Source organism: Stegostoma tigrinum, chromosome 45 (genome assembly GCF_030684315.1).
Source record: "Stegostoma tigrinum isolate sSteTig4 chromosome 45, sSteTig4.hap1, whole genome shotgun sequence".
Classification (NCBI taxonomy): Eukaryota; Metazoa; Chordata; class Chondrichthyes; order Orectolobiformes; family Stegostomatidae; genus Stegostoma; species Stegostoma tigrinum.
The window spans coordinates 1,053,640-1,077,325 of NC_081398.1; the positions used below are offsets into that span (position 1 = coordinate 1,053,640).

At 53.9% G+C, this 23,686-nt stretch overlaps 1 pseudogene; it reads left to right on the forward strand.

Annotated features, from left to right (window-relative positions):
* LOC125448643 (ephrin-B2-like) overlaps window positions 1-23,686 on the forward strand; it is a 72,694-nt pseudogene that overhangs the window by 31,425 nt on the left and 17,583 nt on the right.

Sequence of the window (23,686 nt, forward strand, 5' to 3'; positions counted from 1 at the left end):
TCGCAATAAACAACTGCACCTCCCAGTCGCAAACCATTTCCACTCCCCCTCCCATTCCTTAGACGACATGTCCATCATGGGCCTCCTGCACTGCCACAATGATGCCACCCGAAGGTTGCAGGAACAGCAACTCATATTCCGCTTGGGAACCCTGCAGCCTAATGGTATCAATGTGGACTTCACCAGCTTCAAAATCTCCCCTTCCCCCACCGCATCCCAAAACCAGCCCAGCTCATCCCCTCCCCCCACTGCATCCCTAAACCAGCCCAGTTCGTCCCCTCCCCCCACTGCATCCCAAAACCAGCTCAGCTCATCCCCTCCCCCAACTGCATCCCAAAACCAGCCCAGTTTGTCCCCTCGCCCCACCGCATCCCAAAACCAGCCCAGCTCATCCCCTCCACCCACTGCATCCCAAAACCATCCCAACCTGTCTCTGCCTCCCTAACCTGTTCATCCTCTCACCCATCCCTTCCTCCCACCCCAAGCCGCACCTCCATTTCCTACCTACTAACCTCATCCCACCTCCTTGACCTGTCCGTCTTCCCTGGACTGACCTATCCCCTCCCTACCTCTCCATCCCCGTCCCTTTCACTTGTCTGTCTCCACTCCACATAGCTTCCCCTCTGTCCATCTTCAATCCACCTCCCCCTCTCTCCCTATTTATTTCAGAACCCCCTTTCCCCTCCCCCTATTTCTGAAAAAGGGTGTAGACCCGAAACGTCAGCTTTCCTGCTCCTCTGATGCTGCTGGGCCTGCCGTGTTCCTCCAGCTCCACACTGCGTTATCTCGGATGGAGGGATGGGTGGGTAAGCTGGGGAGTCAGAAATAGTTCCTTTTGAAGCATTGAATGCGAAGGGAAAATTGAATTGTAGCATTTGTACACCATGAGGGGTTGGATTTTCCTCTTTTGGTTTGATTTAGCACTGCAAAAGACCCTTCAGCCCAACTCCTCCGTGCTGACCAGATATCCGAAATTAATCCAGTTCTATTTGCCAGCATCTGGCACAAATCCCTCTAATCCCTTCCTATCCATGTCCCCATCCAGATGCCTTTTAAATGCTGTAACTGTACCAGCCCCACCACTTCCTCTGGCAGCTCATTCCATACACACACCACCCTCTGTGTGAAAAAGTTACCCCTCAGGTCCCTTTTAAATCTTTCCCCTCTCACCTTAAACCTATGCCCCTCTAGCTTTGGACACCCCCCGGACCCTGGGGAAAAGACCCTGTCTATTCACCCAATCCATGCCCCTCATGGTTTTATAAACCTCTAGAAGGTCCCCCTCAGCCTCCGACGCTCCAGGGAAAATAGCCCCAGTCTCTCCCTGTAGCTCAAGCCCTCCAACCCCGGCACCATCCTCGTAAATCTTTTCTGAATCCTCTAATATCCTTCCTATTAGTGGGTGACCAGAATGGGACACAGCGCTCACCAACATCCTGTATAACCTCAACATGACGTCCCAACTCAGCGGTCTGAGCAATGAAGGCAGCTGCGCTAAATCTCTCCTTAGTGACACTGTCTATCTGTGATACAGATCTCGAGGTGGATTTGTTATTGTCACATGTACCAAAATGCGGAAGAAAAGTGTTGCATGCTAACCTGACAAATCATAGCTTACATAAGCAGATCAAGGTAATAGTACAGAATGCAGAACGTGGTGTTACATACAGGGCACAGAGAAAGATCAACGCAAATATGGGAGACCCATTCATAAGTCTGGTAACAGCAGGGAAGAAGCTGTTCTTGAATCTGTTTTCAAACATGTTTTCAAAACTCTTGTGGCTTCTGCCTGAGATTATAAGCGTGGGTGGGGGTGGGGTCTTTGCCTTCCCGAAGCAGACAGAAGTGTAGATGGAGTCAATGGATGGATGGTTGGATTGTGTGAGGGACTGGGCTGCGTTCACAACTCTCTGTAACTGTTCCCAGTGACGGGGCCGGGGGACACGGTTGGTGGGGAGGGGGGAGGGGGGAGAATTATGATCCGTTTGACAGAACAAACTGCAGGGGCAGGTTCTGAAGGCTGTTGGGAAAATGTGGGGCAAACACAAGGACTGAAGGGGCTGTGAGGGCAAATGAGAAAGACCCTTCAGAGGGGTGAGTACAGGTGTAGAATGGCCTCTCACTGAGCTGGTTAATTACGAACAGCAGAGCAGACTCGCGGGCTGAATGGCCTGTTCCTACTCCGACACCCAGCGGTGTTTGGAGAGCACTGGTAATTTTGTGTTTTCCAGGACTCAGTAAGATTGACGCTTACGAGGGCAACGCAGGGTGTGGTCCCTGACCCACTGGTGAGTTACGTAAGTCCCCTTTCCAAATGCGCCAGGAGGCAACATTCCGGACTGACCCCCTGCACCCGGACTGCAGTTCATCAGCAGGAATCCAACACACATCTGACATTCCAACATCCTGAAGGTTCAGGAATTCCTCCCACCCAATACTATGCACCTCACAGAGAGCCTGCAGGAAAGGTTGCCAGTTATGCACAGCAAGATCCCAAAGTTCGGGGCCAGATAATCCACATTAGCCTGGAGATAGACCCTCCGACAGTGCCCGCTCCCTCAGCACCGACCCTCCGACAGTGCCCGCTCCCTCAGCACCGACCCTCCGACAGTGCCCGCTCCCTCAGCACTGACCCTCCGACAGTGCCCGCTCCCTCAGCACTGACCCTCCGACAGTGCCCGCTCCCTCAGCACTGACCCTCCGACACCACTTTAATGCCTCGCCAGCCTTGCCTGTGACCTCAGTTCCTTAAGGACTCAGGCGAGCAGAGCAAGCATTGGAGCTTGTACTGGGCTAGGAGAACAAAGATGGGCTGAAAGGCCTCATACCTCATCCATTGGTGGATGTTGTACGTGATTCGCCTGCCTGATTAGCGAGGAGATAGTCATGTCATCCAGTCTCTTCCCTTTCCTGCGATAGAAACAAAGTGAAATATCGAGTTGGAAAGCTGTTCATGTTTCTATTAAATTCTAGGGCCTGGTCGTCCTCAGTGGTGACGTTCAGCCGTACTCCTCATGTCAGTCAGACCCTGAGAGAGGCGCTATGGGAAAATGTCAGCCCCAAGACCCAATTCTCGGTCAAAGATATGGTCTCAGGGTCATCTGAGTATTGTCTGAAACAGAGAGAGATGGAGATGGGCTTTAGGGAAGGGGCTTCCACAGCTAGGGGCCCAGGCAGCTGCAGGCACGTCGCCCATTGCGGGAGTGATGGGAATGGGGGATGGTCAAGGGGCTGGAATTGGAGACGGTTACAGAGATAGGGAGGGGGTGTAGGGGCTGGAGGAGGTTACAGCGATAGGGAGGGGTCACTCGCTGTGTAACCGTATAGGGACAGAGAGAGAGGGACAGAGAGAGAGATCAAGAGAGAGGGACAGGGACGGAGAAATAGGTGGACAGAGACGGAGAGAGGGGGACAGAGACAGAGAGGGAGAGGTACAAAGAGGGAGAGAGTGGGAGAGACAGAGGCAGAGAGGGATAGAGAGAGGGACAGGGACACAGAGAGAGAGGGACAGAGACGGAGAGAGGGGGACAGAGACAGAGAGGGGGTTACAGAGAGATAGCGAGAGAGAGCCCGGACGTAAAACCCAGATATGGAAGGGTCAGTCCAGGAACTGCCTGCAAGCATTAAAGAGCCTTCGAAATCCCTGTGACCCACCCAACGTCCGAGTCCGTCCCTTCCTTCCCTTGCGCCTGTTGTGCCTCTCTGTCCCCCTCCCCTACAATTCACTCTTCCCCAGGAGACTGGAACCCTTAGCATTGCCAGTCCGCTGGGGGTGAGGGAATGGGGTTTTGTTTGGGAGTCGGCGGGGGGGAGTGGGGCTAGTAAAGAAGGGCAGAATGCCCTTCACACTGTGGGCTCTGCCGGGGGTGAGGGGTGGATGTCTGCCTGACCTGAGGGGGTGTGGAAATTTGAACCGGTCCCCCCACCCCCCCCCCCCCCACCCCCCCGCCCCGGGTCAGGTTATTGGACAGGGCAGGCTGTTGGTCACAGACTAACAAGGCCGGGACGTGAGCCTCAGATACTGACCTACTGCGCTCTCCCTGAGGACTAGTATGGAGCTGAATGGCCTCCTCTCTCTTGGATTTTGGACTGTTCTGACACACGGATGTGCACGGGGCCGTGGCTGGGGGTGGCGGGCCGATGAGTTTTTGTCGGGCGTTGAGTCATGAGGCCTGGGCGAGGGCCAAGCCAGAGAGGAAGCAGGCTGTCGTTTCGATGTGGAACGAAAACAAATACCAGATGCATTTGGCTGTTTGATGGGATCCCTGGGGACCGGCCCGATCACACTGGGAATCCTGCAGGAGTGTGCTGGATGGCGGTTCCTGAATCCTGTCCAAATCCCAGTTTTCAGGAGATTCCCTGTTGGAGGCCAAGCTGGGAGTTTGGCTTCGCTCGAGACCAGGCCCCAAACTCGGTCATTCTCAGTGTGGAGGATTCTGGGGACGTTTTTGTCAGTTTTGTTCGGACCCTGGGGTGCAGGAACGGCCTGTGAGCGTCCAGGAATGTTGATGGAAGTCAGCACCACTCCCTTGCATCCAAATGGCTGGCCAGTTGATAACAGTGTGCATTTACGTAGCATCTTTGACATCATGGGCCTGTATATCGGAGTATAAGGAGGCTGTTCGGCCCATTGAGTCCACCCCACAGCTCCCCGGGGATGGCAAATGACCTGATCAAGGTCAAATCCACTCTCCTGGCCTTTTTCTTTTGTAAACCACCTCCCCCCCCCCCGCCCCCGAAACCCAAGACCTTTCCCAAAGTGACCTACACTCAGGCCAGTAGGAGCTTGGGTTTTTAACAGAGATGGGGGGGAGGAGATGGGAGAGGGTGTGGGAGGGGAGTTGTCACCCTGTCCTCATCCCAACACCACCCCTACCCCACTCCCCCTCCCCCTAAAAATCCTGTCTCCCTCATCCTCCAACCGTCACCTCGCCCCATTGGTTCTCAGTGGAATCCGCAGCCCATTGGCCGATCTACTCGGAAGGTAGGATCTTAAGGAGAAATCTGATCCAATTTGGAACGATCCCCCCCAACCCCCTAAGCCCCACGGTTCGATGGATCTGTGCTGCCAATGAGGGTTTGCCCTTCAAGAGTGGTTAGATGGCCCACCAGCTGAGAGATAGAGAAAAAGAGAGAGAGAGGGACAGAGATAGAAAGAGAGGGACAGAGACGGAGAGAGATGAGAGAGAGAGGGACAGAGATGGAGAGAGATGGGAACAGAGACAGGGAGAGAGACAGGGACAGGGAGAGAGGGAGCGAGACAGGGACAGAGAGAAAGAGAGAGGGACAGAGACAGAGAGGGAGAGAGACGGGGACTGACAGAGAGGGGGAGAGAGAGAGAGAGAGGGACAGAGACAGGGAAAGAAGAGAGAGAGGGACAGATGGTATCGGCCGACAAACCTCGATAAGTGAGCAGATGTCCGGAACTTTAGTTCAGCCACGTTCGGAATGTCTCGGGCTGTTCCTGGTGCCGTGCGATCGCAGGAAGGTGGTGGCTTTGGGGGGCGGGGGGCACAGAAATGGTTTCACCGGGATGTCCTGAGGAAGGGTCACCGGACCCCTAAACGTTAACTTTGATTTCTCTTCACAGACCTGCTGAGCTTTTCCAGCAACTTCTGCTCTTGTTACTGGGAGGGGAGTTGTCACCCTCTGCCTGGTTTTTTTGGAGGGTGCTGGTGTGTGCAGTGAGGAGGGACAGGGCAAACACAAAGGATATAGGTTATACGGTAAAAGTTTAAAGGGTTTGTGAGAAACAGAGTTTTTAACAGGAAGGGCCTGGAATGCACTGCCGGAGATGAGGGATGCAACAACGGCATTTCACAGGCATTTTTTGACAGATATAGGCACAGGCAGGGCATAGAGGGAGATGGGCAGCCTAGAGGCAAATGGTTCTAATTTAAAACAAAAAACAAAGGAAATTAAAGCACAGACACAGGCCATTCGGCCCTCCAAGCCCGCTCCAACGTGCTGCCCATCGCAATTAAAACCCCCTAACCTTCCAGGGACCGTATCCCTCCGCTCCCATCCTGTTGATATATTTGTCAAGTATAGATTTTGAGAAGATTTGTAGCTCAGGTTGAGGTTCTGGATGTGAGTTTGCTCGCTGAGCTGGAAGGTTAGTTTTCAGACGTTTCGACACCATTCTAGGTAACATCATTTTGCTCGCTGAGCTGGAAGGTTAGTTTTCAGACGTTTCGACACCATTCTAGGTAACATCATCGAATCCTTCGTCGGAGGCTCACTGATGTTACCTAGAATGGTGTTGAAACGTCTGAAAACTAACCTTCCAGCTCAGCGAGCAAACTCACATCCAGTATAGATCTCCCTCCACTACCTTCCCCCGGCAGCGAGTTCCAGGCACCCACCACCCTCTGTGTTAAAAAAACTTGCCTCGTACACCACCTTAAATCCATGGCCCCTGGTAATGGGCTCTTCCACCCCGGGAATAAAGATCTGACCGTCCACTCTGTCCATACCCTTCATAATCTCGTAGACCTCTCTCAGGTCGCCCTCAACCTCTGTCGTTCCAGTTAGAACAACCCAAGTTTCTCCAACCACTCCTCATAGCTCATGCCCTCTGTGCCAGGCAACATCCTGGTAAATCTTCCTTAAAAATGTTTTAAAATTTAGAAAGACATCATACGCTGGTGCAGTTTTGACGGGGCTGAAGGAGGTGCTGTTGATCTGTGTTGCTGAGTGTGTGTAAAGGGGTCACCCATTGAAGACAGAGATGATAGGGAGGAATTCCTTTTCTCCAAAGGGAGTGAACCTGTGGAATTCTTTGCCCCAAAGGGCTATTAAGGCTGAGAGAGCGCGGTGTTTAATGAGGGCAGGGGAAATTGAGGGGAGAAGGCAGGAGAGTGGAGCCGAGGATGATCTGAGCAGCCACCAGTATGGTGAGTTGGTGGGGGGGGGGGGGTGCGCGGAATGGCCTGCTTGAGCGCTGAATGTCAATGATTCTCTGCCCCTCTGTCTTTCAGCGACCTAAACCTGGTGCAGCTGTGGATTAAAACGGAGGGTGGGGGGTGGGAATAGACGATGAATGGAGGCAACGTTCCTGCGTTCCCGAGGACTTGGTGGGAGGTGTCGGGCTGGGATTGAGCTGGGAATACTCTCCTAACGGGGGTTTGGGCAGGGGGTCCCGCTGAGATCATCCTGCTTCTCCCAGGCCAATCCTGGGCCAGTTCCCTGGGATCGACATTCCGATCCTTGTGATTCAGTTGCTGTCTCAGGGCGGAGGGCTGTCTCTCTCTGGGACTACAGCCCAACATCACATCCTGCCTTTGTCTGGCCATTCCGACCTGAGACATCTGTACAATCGATAGTATGGGATAGGTCCACAATAACAGCCGGATGTGGGGGCCCTCTCTTCAGACACACACCCAGTCTACAGGCGCTGGCACGACTTGCATTACTGTAGCGCCTCCCACCGTCCTGGCGATGTCACCCCTCAGCCAATGTGAGAGGGGAAATGTCGCAATCGAGGGAGAGCAGGGGCAACGCACAGCAAGATCCCACAACCTGCAACACAGAGCTGCGGCATTGACCTCAGGACCCCAAGGGAAGCCTCATGGGATTGCTCTGGTGTTGTCACTGGGAGCACAGGGTCCAGCCTTACCTCACAGCCCTATCAGGATTGAATGGCGCTCTGGGATTGGAAGGTGCTGACAAGAGCAGTGACCATCATCAATGATCATAGCAAAGCGATCAGATTCCCTTTAAGGGAGCGCGCTTGGCCATCCTTATCCAGTCTGCGCCTCCATGTGACTCCGGACCCACAGTCTCAAAACTGCCCTTAGAAATCATCACAGTAAGCCATTCAGTGCCCACTCCCTCAGCACTGACCCTCTGACAGTGCCCGCTCCCTCAGCACTGACCCTCCAACCGTGCCCCCTCCCTCAGCACTGACCCTCCGACAGTGCCCCCTCCCTCAGCACTGACCCTCCGACCGTGCCCCCTCCCTCAGCACTGACCCTCCAACAGTGCCCGCTCCCTCAGCACTGACCCTCCGACCGTGCCCCCTCCCTCAGCACTGACCCTCCGACAGTGCCCCCTCCCTCAGCACTGACCCTCCGACAGTGCCCCCTCCCTCAGCATATCAGTGGGATTTGAGGTCCCTGCCTCTTTCTGAGTTGATGTGGGAATAGCATTGAGAGATCGGGAGGGTAATGGAGGGTTGATTGTGCGAAGGTTTGTCCTCACCGTGGTCTGGGAATGGAGATAAATCTCTTTCTCTCTCTCTCGCTCACTCTCTTTCCCTCCTTCCTTCCCTTTCTCTGTCTCCCCCTCCCTATCTGACTCTCTTCTTCTCTCTTTGTCTCTGTCTCTCTCCCCCCCCCCCCGGCAGGTTTCTCGACGCTGAGGGGTATGTGCTGTACCCTCAGATTGGAGATCGGATTGACCTGATTTGCCCACAGTCCATTCCTCGCGGCTTGTTCTCTACCGAGGAATACGAGTACTATCGGCTGTACCTGGTGAGCGAGGAGCAGGCAGCGCGCTGTGACACGGTGATGAGCCCGACGGTGCTGTTAACCTGCGACAAACCCGACCAGGTCACTCGATTCACCATCAAATTCCAGCAGTTCAGCCCCAACCTCTGGGGCCTGGAGTTCAAGCCCCATCGCAACTACTACATTATCAGTGAGTGCCCGCGGGAGGGGCAGGGGGCAGGGGGCAGGGGTGTGCGAGCCGGATTGTGGGGGCACAGCCCAGTGGGGAGCGGGGCGGCTGGCTTGCGCCCGGTGGGTGGAGAAGCGAACGCTGACCGGGAAGTGCCCCGGGAGGCATGGGGATCAGTGCCCAGTGGGTAGGGTCACTGCCCGGAGGATGATGGAGCGGGCAGTGACAGTGGGCTGTGCCCAGCGCAGGGGTGGGGTGGTGGGGGTGCTGTGGTCAGTCTGGAAGGAATGGGGTGCCTGAGAGGGAGAGGCTCACTCAGGGATTGAGGGTGGGTCAGGGAGGGCCACAGTGGGGAGTGAGGGTGTGAATCACTGGGGAGAGGGAGTGGGACTGAGTCGCGGGGTGAGGGTTGATGTTGGGAACATTCTTCCTCTCATCCCACCCCTCTCCTACCCTTCCCCCTACCTTACCCCTACCCCACCCATCCCCCTACCTCTAGGCCTACTGCCACCCCCATCCCTCCCCCTACCATTACCCCCCACCCATCCCCCGACACCCACCCCCATCCCTCCCCCTACCATTACCCCTCCACCCATCCCCCCACACACACCCCCATCCCTCCCCCTACCATCACCCCCCCACCCATCCCCCCACACCCACCCCCATCCCTCCCCCTACCATTACCCCCCACCGATCCCCCGACACCCACCCCCATCCCTCCCCCTACCATTACCCATCCCCCGACACCCACCCCCATCCCTCCCCCTACCATTACCCATCCCCCGACACCCACCCCCATCCCTCCCCCTACCATTACCCATCCCCCGACACCCACCCCCATCCCTCCCCCTACCATTACCCCCCCACCCATCCCCCCACACACACCCCCATCCCTCCCCCTACCATTAACCCTCCACCCATCCCCCTACACCCCTACCCTCACCCCCACCCTACCCCCACCTCTACCCCTACACCCACCCCTACCCCCACCCCTACCTACACCCCTACCTACACCCCACCCCTACCCCTGACTGTCTCCTCTCCTGCCCTTACCCTGCCCTGACACTGCCCCGACCCTGGCCTGACCATCTCCTCTCCTGCCCTTCCCGTGCCCTCCCTGTCTTTACCAGGCAGCAGCCCAGGACCCAATGAAGCTGTGAGTGAGCATTTTGCTCTATTTCTTTGTTTAAAACAAACCCATCTCACATGATTAGACTATTTGACCAGGAGAGGTTTCATTCTGAAAGGACAGCCCATTCCTCAGGTGACGCTTCACTGAGAGTCAGCTCCCAACTGATATTCGCTTCAATCTTGTGCAAAGTTAGAGCAGGATGAATAGTTGCAAACAGTTCTTGCTAACGTTTCTCACAGCGCCAGGGACCCTGGTTCGATCCCACCCTCGGGCGACTGTCTGTGTGGAGTTTACACATTCTCCCCGTGTCTGCGTGGGTTTCCTCTGGGTGTTCCGGTCTCTGCCCACAGTCCAGAGATGTGCGGGTTAGGGCGGGTTGGCCGTGCTAAATTGTCCCATAGTGCCCAGGGATGTGCGGGTTAGGGTGGATTGGCCGTGCTAAATTGTCCCGTAGTGCCCAGGGATGTGCGGGTTAGGGTGGGTTGGCCGTGCTAAATTGTCCCGTAGTGCCCAGGGATGTGCGGGTTAGGGTGGATTGGCCGTGCTAAATTGTCCCGTAGTGCCCAGGGATGTGCGGGTTAGGGTGGGTTGGCCGTGCTAAATTGTCCCGTAGTGCCCAGGGATGTGCGGGTTAGGGTGGATTGGCTGTGCTAAATTGTCCCGTAGTGCCCAGGGATGTGCGGGTTAGGGTGGGTTGGCCGTGCTAAATTGTCCCATAGTGCCCAGGGATGTGCGGGTTAGGGTGGATTGGCCGTGCTAAATTGTCCCGTAGTGCCCAGGGATGTGTACGTTAACTGCAGTCACTACAGGGTTACAGAAATAGGCAAGTGGAGGTGGGTCTGGGTGGGATGCTGTTTTGGGGCCAGTGTGGAATCAATGGTTTGAATGGTCTGTTTACACACTGTCGGGCCTGATGATTCTCATGATCAGCTCATCGACAAACCCAGTGATGAGCCTGAGCTCAATGTCACAGCCTGCTTCCAGTTTCTTCACTAAAACAGACATGTCGACATCGTCATGTGAGATTCAACCCCCTCCCTATCTCTGTCACACCCTCCCTCCCCCTACACCCCCTCCCTATCTCTGTCACCCCCTCCCTCTCCCTACACCCCCTCCCTATCTCTGTCACCCCCTCCAGCCCCTACACCCCCTCCCTATCTCTGTAACCCCCTCCAGCCTCCACACCCCCTCCCTATCTCTGTCACACCCTCCAGCCCCTACACCCCCTCCCTATTTCTGTCACCCCCTCCAGCCCCTACACCCCCTCCCTATCTCTGTAACCCCCTCCATCCCCCTACACCCTCTCCCTATCTCTGTCATCCTCTCCAATTCCAGCCCCTTGACCATCCCCCGATTCCCATTGTTCCTCCACAGGGGCCCGTGCATTCAGCTGCCTGGTCCCTCAGATCTGGAGCCCCCGTCCCTAAACCCCACTCTGTCTCTCTCTTTCTCTGTCTCTCTCCCTCCCTGTTTCGGAGAGCCATTGAAATTGATTTCTTTGATAAACGCATTGCTTACTGTTGCGTTACAATTTTTTTTCATATGTTAACATGTTGGTGTAAACCACAGAGTGTCAGGATCTTATTGAGACAGATATCTGGAAGTTTATTAATGCCTAATTAGTCAGACTCATGGGAAATTTCTGAGTTAATTTGAGGCTGGGCCTGGTGTTTAATTATGTTACTGCCATGTTAAATGACCAGGAGAGTTGCCGACTGAACTGTCTGGTTTGAGAGTAACGTTGACATGCCCACAGTTAGACTGCCCCATGTCCTGGTGTTACCTTGTTGTCTCTCTGAGAATGAGCAATTGTGATGGGTGCACCGCTGACTGGGCCATTATTTAGAGCCATCACCTTGTCCATGTGACCAGATATCCGAAATAAACCTACTCCCAGTTTTCAGCATCTAAACCCTTCCTGTTCATGTCCCCATCCAGGTGCCTTTTAAATGCTGTAACTGTGCCAGCCTCCACCACTTCCTCTGGCAGCTCATTCCATACACGCACCACCTTCTGTGTGAAAAAGTTACCCCTCAGGTCCCTTTTAAATCTTTCCCCTCTCCCTTAAACCTATGCCCCTCTAGTTTTGGACTCCCCCCACCCTGGGGAAAAGACCCTGTCTATTCACCCTATCCATGCCCCTCATGATGTTATAAACCTCTATAAGGTCCCCCTCAGCCTCCGACACTCCAGGGAAAATAGCCCCAGCCTATCCAGCCTCGCCCTGTAGCTCAAGCCCTCCAACCCCGGCACCATCCTTGTAAATCTTTTCTAAACCCTTTCCAGTTTCACAACATCCTTCCTGTAGCAGGGAGACCGGGATTGTATGCAGTATTGTTGGTAGAAGATGGTGGTGAGCTCTCTACTTAAACCGCTGTGGGGTTGTGGGGAGTGTTGGAGGTAGAATCGGAGCTGAGCTAGCAGCATTGTTTGATTGGGAGAGGCTTGTATGAGCGCGCTCCAACATTTCGCACCATTAACATCTCATGCTGGGGCCTCTTGGGACATGGTCAGGGAGGGTTACATCTCAACAACAGGGGAATGAAGAATTTATGTAACCACCCGTCCCCCAACACAGAACAGAAATAGCTGGGTCACCTACTCAATATTAGGCTCGGCGAATATTCGCTACGGTTGTCCCAAAGATCTCACTCCGTTAAATCCCAGGCTGTAACCATCACCAATAAGAGACAATCTGACCACTGCCCCTTGACATTCAATGGTGTTACCATCACTGAACCCCCCCCCACCATCAACATCCTGGGGGTTACCATTGACCAGAAACTCAACTGGACTCACCACATAAACACAGCAGCTACAAGAGCAGGTCAGAGGCTGGGAATCCTGCAGCGAGTAACTCCTCTCCTGACTCCCCCCCCAAAGCCTGTCCCACCATCCACAAGGCACAAGGCAGGAGGGTGAGGGAATACTCCCCACTTGCCCCTGGATGGGGTCAGCCCCAACAACACTCAGGAAGCTCGACACCATCCAGGACAAAGCAGCCCCCGCTCGATTGGTACCACATCCACAAACACCCCACTCCCTCCCCCCCACTGACGCTCAGTCGCAGCAGTGTGTACCATCTACAAGATGCTCTGCAGAAATTCACCAAAGACCCTCAGGCAGCACCTTCCAAACCCACGACCCACTTCCATCCAGAAGGACAAGGGGCAGCAGGTACATGAGAACACCACCCCCCTGCACGTTCCCCTCCGAGCCCCTCCCCATCCTGACTCCTCAGCACTGACCCTCCGACAGTGCAGCACTCCCTCAGCACTGACCCTCTGACAGTGTGACACTCCCTCAGCGCTGACCCTTCGACAGTGCGGCGCTCCCTCAGCACTGACCCTCCGACAGTGCCCACTCTCTCAGCACTGACCCTCCGACAGTGCGGCGCTCCCTCAGCACTGACCCTCTGACAGTGCCCACTCCCTCAGCACTGACCCTCCGACAATGCCCGCTCCCTCAGCACTGACCCTCCGACAGTGCCCTCTCCCTCAGCACTGACCCTCCGACAGTGCGGCGCTCCCTCAGCACTGACCCTCCAACAGTGCGGCGTTCCCTCAGCACTGACTCTCCGACAGTGCCCGCTCCCTCAGCACTGACCCTCCGACAGTGCGGCGCTCCCTCAGCACTGACTCTCCGACAGTGCCCCGCTCCCTCAGCACTGACTCTCCGACAGTGCCCCACTCCCTCAGCACTGACCCTCCGACAATGCCCGCTCCCTCAGCACTGACCCTCCGACAGTGCCCGCTCCCTCAGCACTGACCCTTCGACAGTGCCCGCTCCCTCAGCACTGACCCTCTGACAGTGCCCGCTCCCTCAGCACTGACCCTTCGACAATGCCCGCTCCCTCAGCACTGACCCTCCGACAGTCCCGTCTCCCTCAGCACTGACCCTTCGACAGTGCCCGCTCCCTCAGCACTGACCCTGTGACAGAGCCTTTTCCTGGGTTTTGGAGTGTTTCTGACCGACTGGTTTCCTGCCTCTCTACCCTTTCCCCGTGTTCCCCCGGCTCCCAGCTGCTGCCTGGGTGTTCCGTTGGTATAGTATTGGATTCGGGAATACCAGTTACTGATCTGGAGCAGTGCCCTGCACTCTGTGCTCTCGTGCAGAAAGCTGCCTGATTTCTCCCCAGTGCTTTTGCTCGAATTCCACCGAATCCTGGGGGAGGAGAGAGCGATTGTCTGATACCCGTTAAAGTGAATTTTCCCGAGCTTCATAGTGTCATCAGGAACTGACCACAGCCACACTGTGTTGACAGTCACCGACTCGCACCTCTGCCCTGACAGTCTTTATTACATGCCATTCCCTCGGAAAAACACACACTGTACTGATCCGGACCACCCTCTTCCTGCTCACCATTTCCCTGTCACTCTCTCTCACTCTCACTTTGTTTTTCTCACTCACATGCATTCTCTCCATCTCTCACTCTCGATTTCACTTGATTGCTTTATGCCTCTCTCTCTCTTTTTCTCATTCTCTCTCTGCCTAACCCCCCACCCTCCCTGACCCCATATCTCTCTCTCCCCTACATCTCTCTCCCCCGTCTCTCTCTCCCCGGCATCTCTCACTGTCTCTGATAGAACCCAATCTCTATAACAGCTTCCTCGCTGACTGGCTGTCTCTCTTCCTGTCTCTCTGTGTCTTATTCTCCATCTGTTTCTGAATCCCCCCCTCTCTCTCTCTCTCTCTCTCTCTCTCTCTCTCTCTCTCTCTCTCTCTCTAACTCTGACTCTGTCTCTTTCTGATAGTCTCTTTGCAGGTACATTGCTGTATCTGGACATCATCACACAGTCACTCCCTCAGCACTGACCCTCCAACAGTGCCCGCTCCCTCAGCACTGACCCTCTGACAGTGCCTGCTCCCTCAGCGCTGACCCTCTGACAGTGCCCGCTCTCTCAGCGCTGACCCTCCCACAGTGCCCGCTCTCTCAGCGCTGACCCTCCCACAGTGCCCGCTCCCTCAGCACTGACCCTCTGACAGTGCCCGCTCCCTCAGCACTGACCCTCCGACAGTGCCCGCTCCCTCAGCACTGACCCACCCACAGTGCGGCACTCCCTCAGCACTGACCCTCCGACAGTGCCCACTCCCTCAGCACTGACCCTCCGACAGTGCCTGCTCCCTCAGCGCTGACCCTCTGACAGTGCCCGCTCCCTCAGCGCTGACCCTCTGACAGTGCCCGCTCCCTCAGCACTGACCCTCTGACAGTGTCTGCTCCCTCAGCACTGACCCTCCGACAGTGCCCGCTCCCTCAGCACTGACCCTCTGACAGTGTCTGCTCCCTCAGCACTGACCCTCCGACAGTGCCCGCTCCCTCAGCACTGACCCTCTGACAGTGCCCACTCCCTCAGCACTGACCCTCCGACAGTGCAGTGATGGTGTAATGTTGGCCTGAGAGTGAGTGTGGCTGGGTGAGTGCAGAGTGAGAGAGGAAGGGGAATTCGCAGAGTGAGTGAGGGGCTGCTGGGGGTCCGGAATTGTGGGACCGAGGTGTTGAGAGTGCTGTCCTGAGTCTCACTTGCCCTTTCTGCGTTTGATTGATGTGGATGAAGAGATGTTTTTCAGCGTAAACCCCTTGCTCTGGGCCTGCTGACTGTCAGTGGGACCCTGTAACTGTCCATGGCATTGTCCCTAAATGGGGGACAGAGAGAGAGAGATCCGGCCTCTGGATCTACTCGGATCCACTCAGCGTCCCTCGTGCGTTTGTATAGTGACCCTCACCTCCTCACTGTTTTCCACAGTGAGTGGAATGGGTTGTCATTGCTGCAGTGTGGGGGCTCCAGCAGCCAACCTCTACACAGCAAGATCCCACAGTCAGGGAACTGGCAATGACCTCATGGTCTGAGGATTAATGGGATTGGGCGTTGGGTAGACATTGCTCCCGTGACCCCAAGGAGACGCACAGCCCCCCACCCCCACTCCTTGCTCTGTTTCTATCTGAAGCATCAATGTGTCACCCACTCTCTATCACCCTGCCCTCCTCCATCTTTCCTCCTCTCCATATCACTCCCTTTCTGTTTCTCTTCCCCTCCTTTTTGCTTCATCTCTCTTTCTCCCTCTCCTTTGTGTGTCTTTCTCTTCCCATTCCTGCAACTCATCTCTCTGCATTTCATCTCTTCTCTATCTTCCTCTCTTCCACTCTCTCACTATCCCTTCTGCTCCCTCGTTGCCTGCCCCGTCTTGCTCACTCTCCCTCTCTGACTCTCCCCTCTTTCTCTCTCTCTCTCTCTCTCTCCCCCATCCGCCCCTCTCTCCCCTCCCTGAGCCTGTAGTTGCTTTGTGAAGCTCTGTGTTTGGGGGCTGTCTGGGCGAGAGCTCTCTGTGAACCAGAGAAAGGTGGAGAGAGAGGGAATGAGAGAAGGGTGCAGCAGAGAGAGAGGGAGGGCAAATGAGTGACAGGGTGAATGAAAGAGAGAGACAGAGGAGAGAGAATGAGGGGCTAGAGAAAGGGAGGGGGAGAGGGAATGAGACCAAGGGAGCGGGCAGCAGAGAGAGAGAGATGGAAGGTGAGCAGGTGAAAAAGAGTATGAATCAAAGTGGGAAGAGAGAGAGAGAGAGAGAGAGAGAGAGAGCGCCAGGATTTCGGGCACCATCATGTTATTGGAGAGTTTGTGAGTGAACAAAGTCACATTGCCCCCTCAGCCTCCTCATTGGGAACCAGCTCAACCAGTAATCTCCCACCCGACACCCGCTCTGTGCCTCGCTCCACTTTCACTCACCAGCTACGCCCCTGCCAGCTAACTATCTCCCTTACCCCTCCCTCTCTCTCGCTCTCTCACCCTCTCTCTCTCTTCCTCCCGTCTGTCTCTCTCTCTTCCCCATCTCTCTCTCCCCCTCACCATCTCTCTTTCTTTCCCCCATCTCTCTCTCTCCTCCCCCCATCTCTCTCTCTCTTATCCCCATCTCTCTCTCTTTCCCCCCATCTCTCTTTCTCCTCCCCCCCATCTCTCTCTCTCTTCCCCATCTCTCTCTCTCTCTCTCACCATCTCTCTCTCGCTGTCTCTTCTCCCATCTCTCTCTCTCACCATCTCTCTCTCTCCCCATCTCTCTCTCTCTCTCTCTCTCTCCCCCATCTCTCACTCTCTCTCTCTCCCCCATCTCTCTCTCTCTCTCATTCTCTGTCTCTCTCCCCCACCTTTCTCTTTCTCTCCCTCTCTCTCTTTCTCCCTCTCCTCCCACTCTATCTCTGTCTCTAACCATCTCTCTGTCTCAGTATCTCTTCCTCGTGCACACCATCTGTCTCTAGCTCAGTCACTGTAGTTTCGCCCACTGTACCCTCCTGTATCTTGCTGCAGTTTGCTTCCAGCAGGTGCCAGTCTGTGATGCCAATGCTCGCTGACCCTGATGGGGGTGACGTGTCTAAACACTTGGCCACACGCTTTTCTGCTCTGACAGCCCTGCCCCCTCATGGTGCCCATTACTGAGCTAATGACTCTCGGCACGTGGGAGGGAGGGATGTGACTTATTGGTAATGGCTGGGTTCGGAGCAGGGGCGGGGTGGTACTGGGCTAATACATGGCATTTCAGTGAGGAACTGGGGGTGAGTGAAGATGGTGTAGAGGTGCGAGTGACTGGGATGGCAGAAAACAGCGAGCGTTCAACCAACCCAGCCTTAACATGTCCTGACACATTAGATTCAAGCGTGCCTGAGGCTCTGACGAATTCAAAAAAACAGACACACACACAATAATGTGAGGAACTCAGAGATGCGGAGAGCATCCTCTCCTCTCCTGCCACCCACCCCAGGCTCAGTGTTTGCGACACAGTCCCTGCTGATCAGTCGGGTTGCCTGAGCCCAGCTGGGGAGAACTGACAGTGTTCATTCAGCTCCGACCCCATCTCCTCTCTATACCGATTAGCTCCGTAGTCAGCTCTGCTTGCAAAGCCAGACGCTGTTCTCTCCCTTCAACGACTGAGCCCGTGAATCTCTGTTAGTCGCTCTCCCTGTCATACAGCACAGAAACAGACCATTCGGTGCAACCAGTTAGTGCTGGCCATGTTCTCAAGCTCAGCTCATGCCTGCTCCTGGCCCAGATTCCTCCAGGTCTTTCCCATTCACACACCTATCCAAATGGTTTCTAAACCCTGGCATTGTACCCACTTCCTCTGGACGTTCATTCCACACGCAAACTGCACTGCGAGGAAAATTACCCCTCGTCTTTTTTTAAATCTTTATCTTGTCACCTTAAAATATGCCCCCCAGTTCTGAAATCCCCCACCCCAGGGAAAATACACCTACCATCCACCTTATCTGACCCCTCAGGATGTTATAAACCCCTCAACCTGCTGTGCTCCAGCAAAAAAACGTTCCAACCTCCTGCCATAACCCATACCCTACGCACCCGGCAACATCCCGGTAAATCTCTCCCCAACCCTCTCCAGTTTAACAATGCCCCTCCTGTAACAGGGCGACTCGGAACAGGACACAGTGCTCCTGAAGAGGCCTGACCAACGCCCTCAACATGGCGTCCCCAGCCCCTACACTGAGTGGTCTCAGCAATGAAGGCAAGCGCGCTAAACACCTTCGTTACCAAGTACAGAACTGCTGATGCCGTACGAGAACAGGAGTTGTTGGAAAAGCTCAGCAGGTCTGGCAGCATCTGTGACGAGAAAATCAGAGTTAACGTTTCGGGCCTGGTGACCCTTCCTCAGAACTGATGGTAGCGAGGAAAATACTCAGCAGAGGGTAGGTTGGGGGGAGGGGGTAAGGACTAAATGATAGGTGGGGATAGAGTCCAAAGAAAGAGGAGAACACTTGGACAGTCAGAGGAATGGCTAACTCCTCGTAATGGAACCTACGAGGGAGCAAGCTCTCCTCGATCTAGTCCTGTGTAATGAGACGAGAATAATGAATGATCTCATAGTTAGGGATCCTCTCGGAAGGAGCGATTACAGTATGGTTGAAATTAAAATACAGATGGAGCATGAGAAGGTTAAATCCAGTATCTATGTCCTTTGCTTAAACAAAGGAGACTATGAAGGAAAGAGGGAGGAGTTCGCTGAGGTAGGATGGGAGCAAAAGCTTTATGGTGGGTCAATTGAGGAACAGTGGAGGACTTTCAAAACAATTTTTCACAGTGCTCAGCAGAAGTATATTCCAGGGATAAGGAAGAGCTGTAGGAAAAGAGACAGCCAGCCATGGATGTTGAAGGAAATAAAGGAAAGTATAAGATTGAAATAAAAAGCATACAAAAAAGCAAAGAGTAGTGGGAAACTAGTAGCCTGGGAAATCTTTAAAGGCCGACAGAAAGCCACAAAAAAGTTATAAAGAAAAGTAAGATAGATTATGAGAGTAAACTAGCTCAGAATATAGAAACAGGCAGCAAAAGTTTCTATAAACATGTAAATAGTAAAAGGGTGGCGAAGGTAAACATTGGTCCTTTAGAGGATGAGAAGGACAATTTAATAACTGGGAATGAGGAAATAGCCGAGACATTAAACAGTTGTTTCGTGTCAGACTTCACAGTGGAAGACACAAATAACATGCCAAAAACTAATGGCAAGATGGTTATAGCAGGCGAGGACCGAGAAACTATCATTATCACTAAGGAGACAGTGCTGGGCAAGCTAATGGGGCTAAAGGTAGACAAGTCTCCTGGCCCTGATGAAATGTATCCCAGGGCACTAAGAGAGGTGATGGGGGAAATAGCAAATGCACTCGTAATTACTTACCAAAATTCACTGGACTCTGGGGTAGTTCCTGCAGACTGTAAAACAGCCAATGTGACGCCACTGTTTAAAAAAGAAAGTAGACAAAAAGGCAGGTAACTATCGGCCAGTTGCTTAACGTCGGTCGTGGGGAAAATGCTTGAATCTAACATTAAGGAAGAAATAGCAAGACACCTGGATATAAATTGTCCCATTGGGCACACCCAGCATGGGTTCATGAAGGGTAGGTCATGTTTAACTAATTTAATGGAATTCTTTGAGGACATTACTTGCATGGTGGACAATGGGGAACCTGTGGATGTGGTGTATCTGGATTTCCAGAAGGCATTTGACAAGGTGCCACACCAAAGGCTGTTACATAAGATAAAGTTGCACGGTATTGCAGGTAATGTACTGGCATGGATAGAGGATTGGTTGACCAGTAGAAAGCAAAGAATAGGGGTAAATTGGTGTTTTTCTGGTTGGCGGTCAGTGGCTAGTTGTGTGCCTCAGGGATCAGTGTTGGGACTGCAATTGTTTGTGATTTATGGAGATGATTTGGAGTTGGGGACTAAGTGTGGTGTGTCAAAATTTGCAGATGACACGAAGGTGAGTGGTAGAACAAAGTGTGCAGAAGACACTGAAAGTCTGCAGAGGGATATAGATAGTCTAAGTGAGTGGGCAAAGGTCTGGCAGATGGAGTACAGTGTTGATAAGTGTGAGGTCATCCATTTTGGTAGGAATAACAGCAAAATGGACTATGTTTTAAATGGTAAAAATTGCAGCACGCTGCTGTGCAGAGGGACCTGGGTGTCCTTGTGCATGAATCGCTAAAAGTAGGATTGCAGGTGCAGCAGGTGATTAAAAAGGCAAATGGAATTTTGTCTGTCATTGCTCAAGGGATGGAGTTTAAAAACAGGGAGGCCATGCTGCAGCTATATAGGGTCCTGGTGAGGCCACACCTGGAGTACCATGTGCTCCTTATTTGAGAAGAGATATACGAGCACTGGAGGGGGTGCAGAGGAGATTCACTCGGTTGATTCCAGAGTTGAGAGGGTTGGATTATGAGGAGAGACTGAGTAGACTGGGATTGTACTCATTGGAATTCAGAATAATGAGGGGAGATCTTATAGAAATGTATAAAATTATAAAGAGAATAGATAAAGTGGAGGCAGGGAGGTTTTCTCGGCTAGCAGGTGAAACTAGGACTAGAGGGCATTGCCTCAAAATAAAAGGAAGCAGCTGTAGGACTGAGTTGAGGAGGAACTTCTTCACCAAAAGAGTTAGAAATCTGTGGAATTCCCTGCCCAGTGAAGCGGTTGAAACTATCTCACTGAATGTGTTTAAGACAAGGCGAGGTAAAATTTTTAAACAGTAAAGGAATTAAGGGTTATGGTGAGCGGATGGGTAACTGGGGCTGAGTCTCAAAAAGATTAGCCATGATCTTATTAAATGGCGGGCAGGCTTGAGGGGCCAGATGGCCTACTCCTGCTCCTACTTCTTATGTTCTCACTGGCTGGGACAGTGAATAGTTGTTAATCGGGGCTGTTAGTGACTAACTATGGGACAACAAGGCCTGGAGTGTGGAGTTGGGGGCTCAGACATGGGACAGTTTACGCCCTAAAATTATTGAACTTGTTATTGAGTCTGGAGGGCTGCAGGAACCCCACGCGGATGTAGGGGCTGGAGGGGGTGACAGACAGAGAGGGGGTGTAGGGGCTGGAGGGGGTCACAGATAGAGAGGAGGTGTAGGGGCTGGAGGGGGTGACAGAGATAGGGAGGGGGTGTAGGGGGCTGGAGGGGGTGACAGATAGAGAGTGGGTGTAGGGACTGGAGGGGGTGACAGAGATAGGGAGGGGGTGTAGGGGCTGGACGGGGTCACAGATAGAGAGGAGGTGTAGGGGCTGGAGGGGGTGACAGAGATAGGGAGGGGGTGTAGGGGGCTGGAGGGGGTGACAGATAGAGAGTGGGTGTAGGGACTGGAGGGGGTGACAGAGATAGGGAGGGGGTGTAGGGGCTGGAGGGGGTGACAGAGATAGGGAGGGGGTGTAGGGGCGGGAGGGGGTGACAGATAGAGAGGGGGTGTAGGGACTGGAGGGGGTGACAGAGATAGGGAGGGGGTGTAGGGGCTGGAGGGGGTGACAGGGATAGGGAGGGGGTGCAGGGGCTGGAGGGGGTGACAGAGATAGGGAGGGGGTGCAGGGGCTGGAGGGGGTGACAGAGATAGGGAGGGGGTGTAGGGGCGAGATGTGGACAGTAACCAGGCTGTGTGAGCGAGTTCCACATCCTCCCTTCCCCTACTCCCTGGAGATACACACGCCTCCTGAAGTCCTGAAGGGATTTCTGCGGGACACATCTGTATTGATGGTTCGGAGTTGTGCTGCCCATCTGTGCAACAGGAGCCAGTATTTCCCAAAAATGTGGCATATGGTTTCTGTTTTCAGGAACTCCCTCTTTCAGATCAGTGTGGAGATCCCGTGAAATCTTTCCTCACATCCACACAAGAGGTGAAAGAGCACAGTGATATGTAAAGGTTGTGCTGAATTCCCTCATCCTAACCACACCAGCTACCTCCCCCTGTACCCACCCAGGCAAAGCCACCTTGGTGAGATAGTGTTTTGGAATGTGGGGGGCTGCTCACTGAACTGTGGACAGAGAGAGAGGGAAACAGGGGCAGTCTGCAAACTAGAACTGGCATTCAGCTGACGCAGAGTTTCAACCAGAAGACCTCAGAATCCATCTTAGCCTGGGATCACTTGAAGCATGGCGCTCTATTGGAAGGGTTTATTGCTGACGTGAATTACACCATGTGCCCGAGGAATGTGGTTTGTTGTAAGAAATACCAGCCAGTCACTTCTGTAATCCAATACCCACTCTGGCCTTCTCATCAACCAGAAAGGAGGGAAGGATTCCACATCGGATTAACTCCCAGCTGGAGGTGAAATCTGAGCAGAGAGAGTGGGGAGGAGGCTGCGAGATAGAGTCAGCGAGATTGTAAAGATAAAGGGTACAATGGTGTTTGATCGCAGAGACAGGGTCATTGCAAACAGCAGTGGGAGAGACCAGGGACACACGGCGCAGCATTGAGACTGTGTGTGAGAGACTGTACCCCGGTGAGAGTCAGTGTGTGTGAGAGACTGTACCCCAGTGAGAGCCAGTGTGTGTGTGGGACTGTACCCCAGTGAGAGTCAGTGTGTGTGTGGGACTGTACCCCAGTGAGAGTCAGTGTGTGTGTGGGACCGTACCCCAGTGAGAGTCAGTGTGTGTGGGACCGTACCCCAGTGAGAGTCAGTGTGTGTGTGGGACTGTACCCCAGTGAGAGTCAGTGTGTGTGTGTGTGGGACCGTACCCCAGTGAGAGTCAGTGTGTGTGTGGGACCGTACCCCAGTGAAAGTCAGTGTGTGTGTGGGACCGTACCCCAGTGAGAGTCATTGTGTGTGTGGGACCGTACCCCAGTGAGAGTCAGTGTGTGTGTGGGACTGTACCCCAGTGAGAGTCAGTGTGTGTGTGTGGGACTGTACCCCAGTGAGAGTCAGTGTGTGTGGGACTGTACCCCAGAGAGAGTCAGTGTGTGTGTGGGACTGTACCCCAGTGAGAGTCAGTGTGTGTGTGGGACCGTACCCCAGTGAGAGTCAGTGTGTGTGTGGGACTGTACCCCAGTGAGAGTCAGTGTGTGTGTGGGACTGTACCCCAGTGAGAGTCATTGTGTGTGTGGGACCGTACCCCAGTGAGAGTCAGTGTGTGTGTGGGACCGTACCCCAGTGAGAGTCAGTGTGTGTGGGACCGTACCCCAGTGAGAGTCAGTGTGTGTGTGGGACTGTACCCCAGTGAGAGTCAGTGTGTGTGTGGGACTGTACCCCAGTGAGAGTCAGTGTGTGTGTGGGACTGTACCCCAGTGAGAGTCAGTGTGTGTGTGTGGGACTGTACCCCAGTGAGAGTCAGTGTGTGTGGGACTGTACCCCAGAGAGAGTCAGTGTGTGTGTGGGACTGTACCCCAGTGAGAGTCAGTGTGTGTGTGGGACTGTACCCCAGTGAGACTCAGTGTGTGTGTGGGACTGTACCCCAGTGAGAGCCAGTGTGTGTGTGGGACTGTACCCCAGTGAGAGTCAGTGTGTGTGTGGGACTGTACCCCAGTGAGACTCAGTGTGTGTTGGAGCTGGTAAACCGTGATATTCTACCAGGTGTTACATTTGCTTGTTTGAACCGTTGAGCCATTAGGATCTTCACTCCCCACAGGAAGTTGTTCTCACTCCCTCTACCATTATGTTTGGTTGTTGTGTGTCG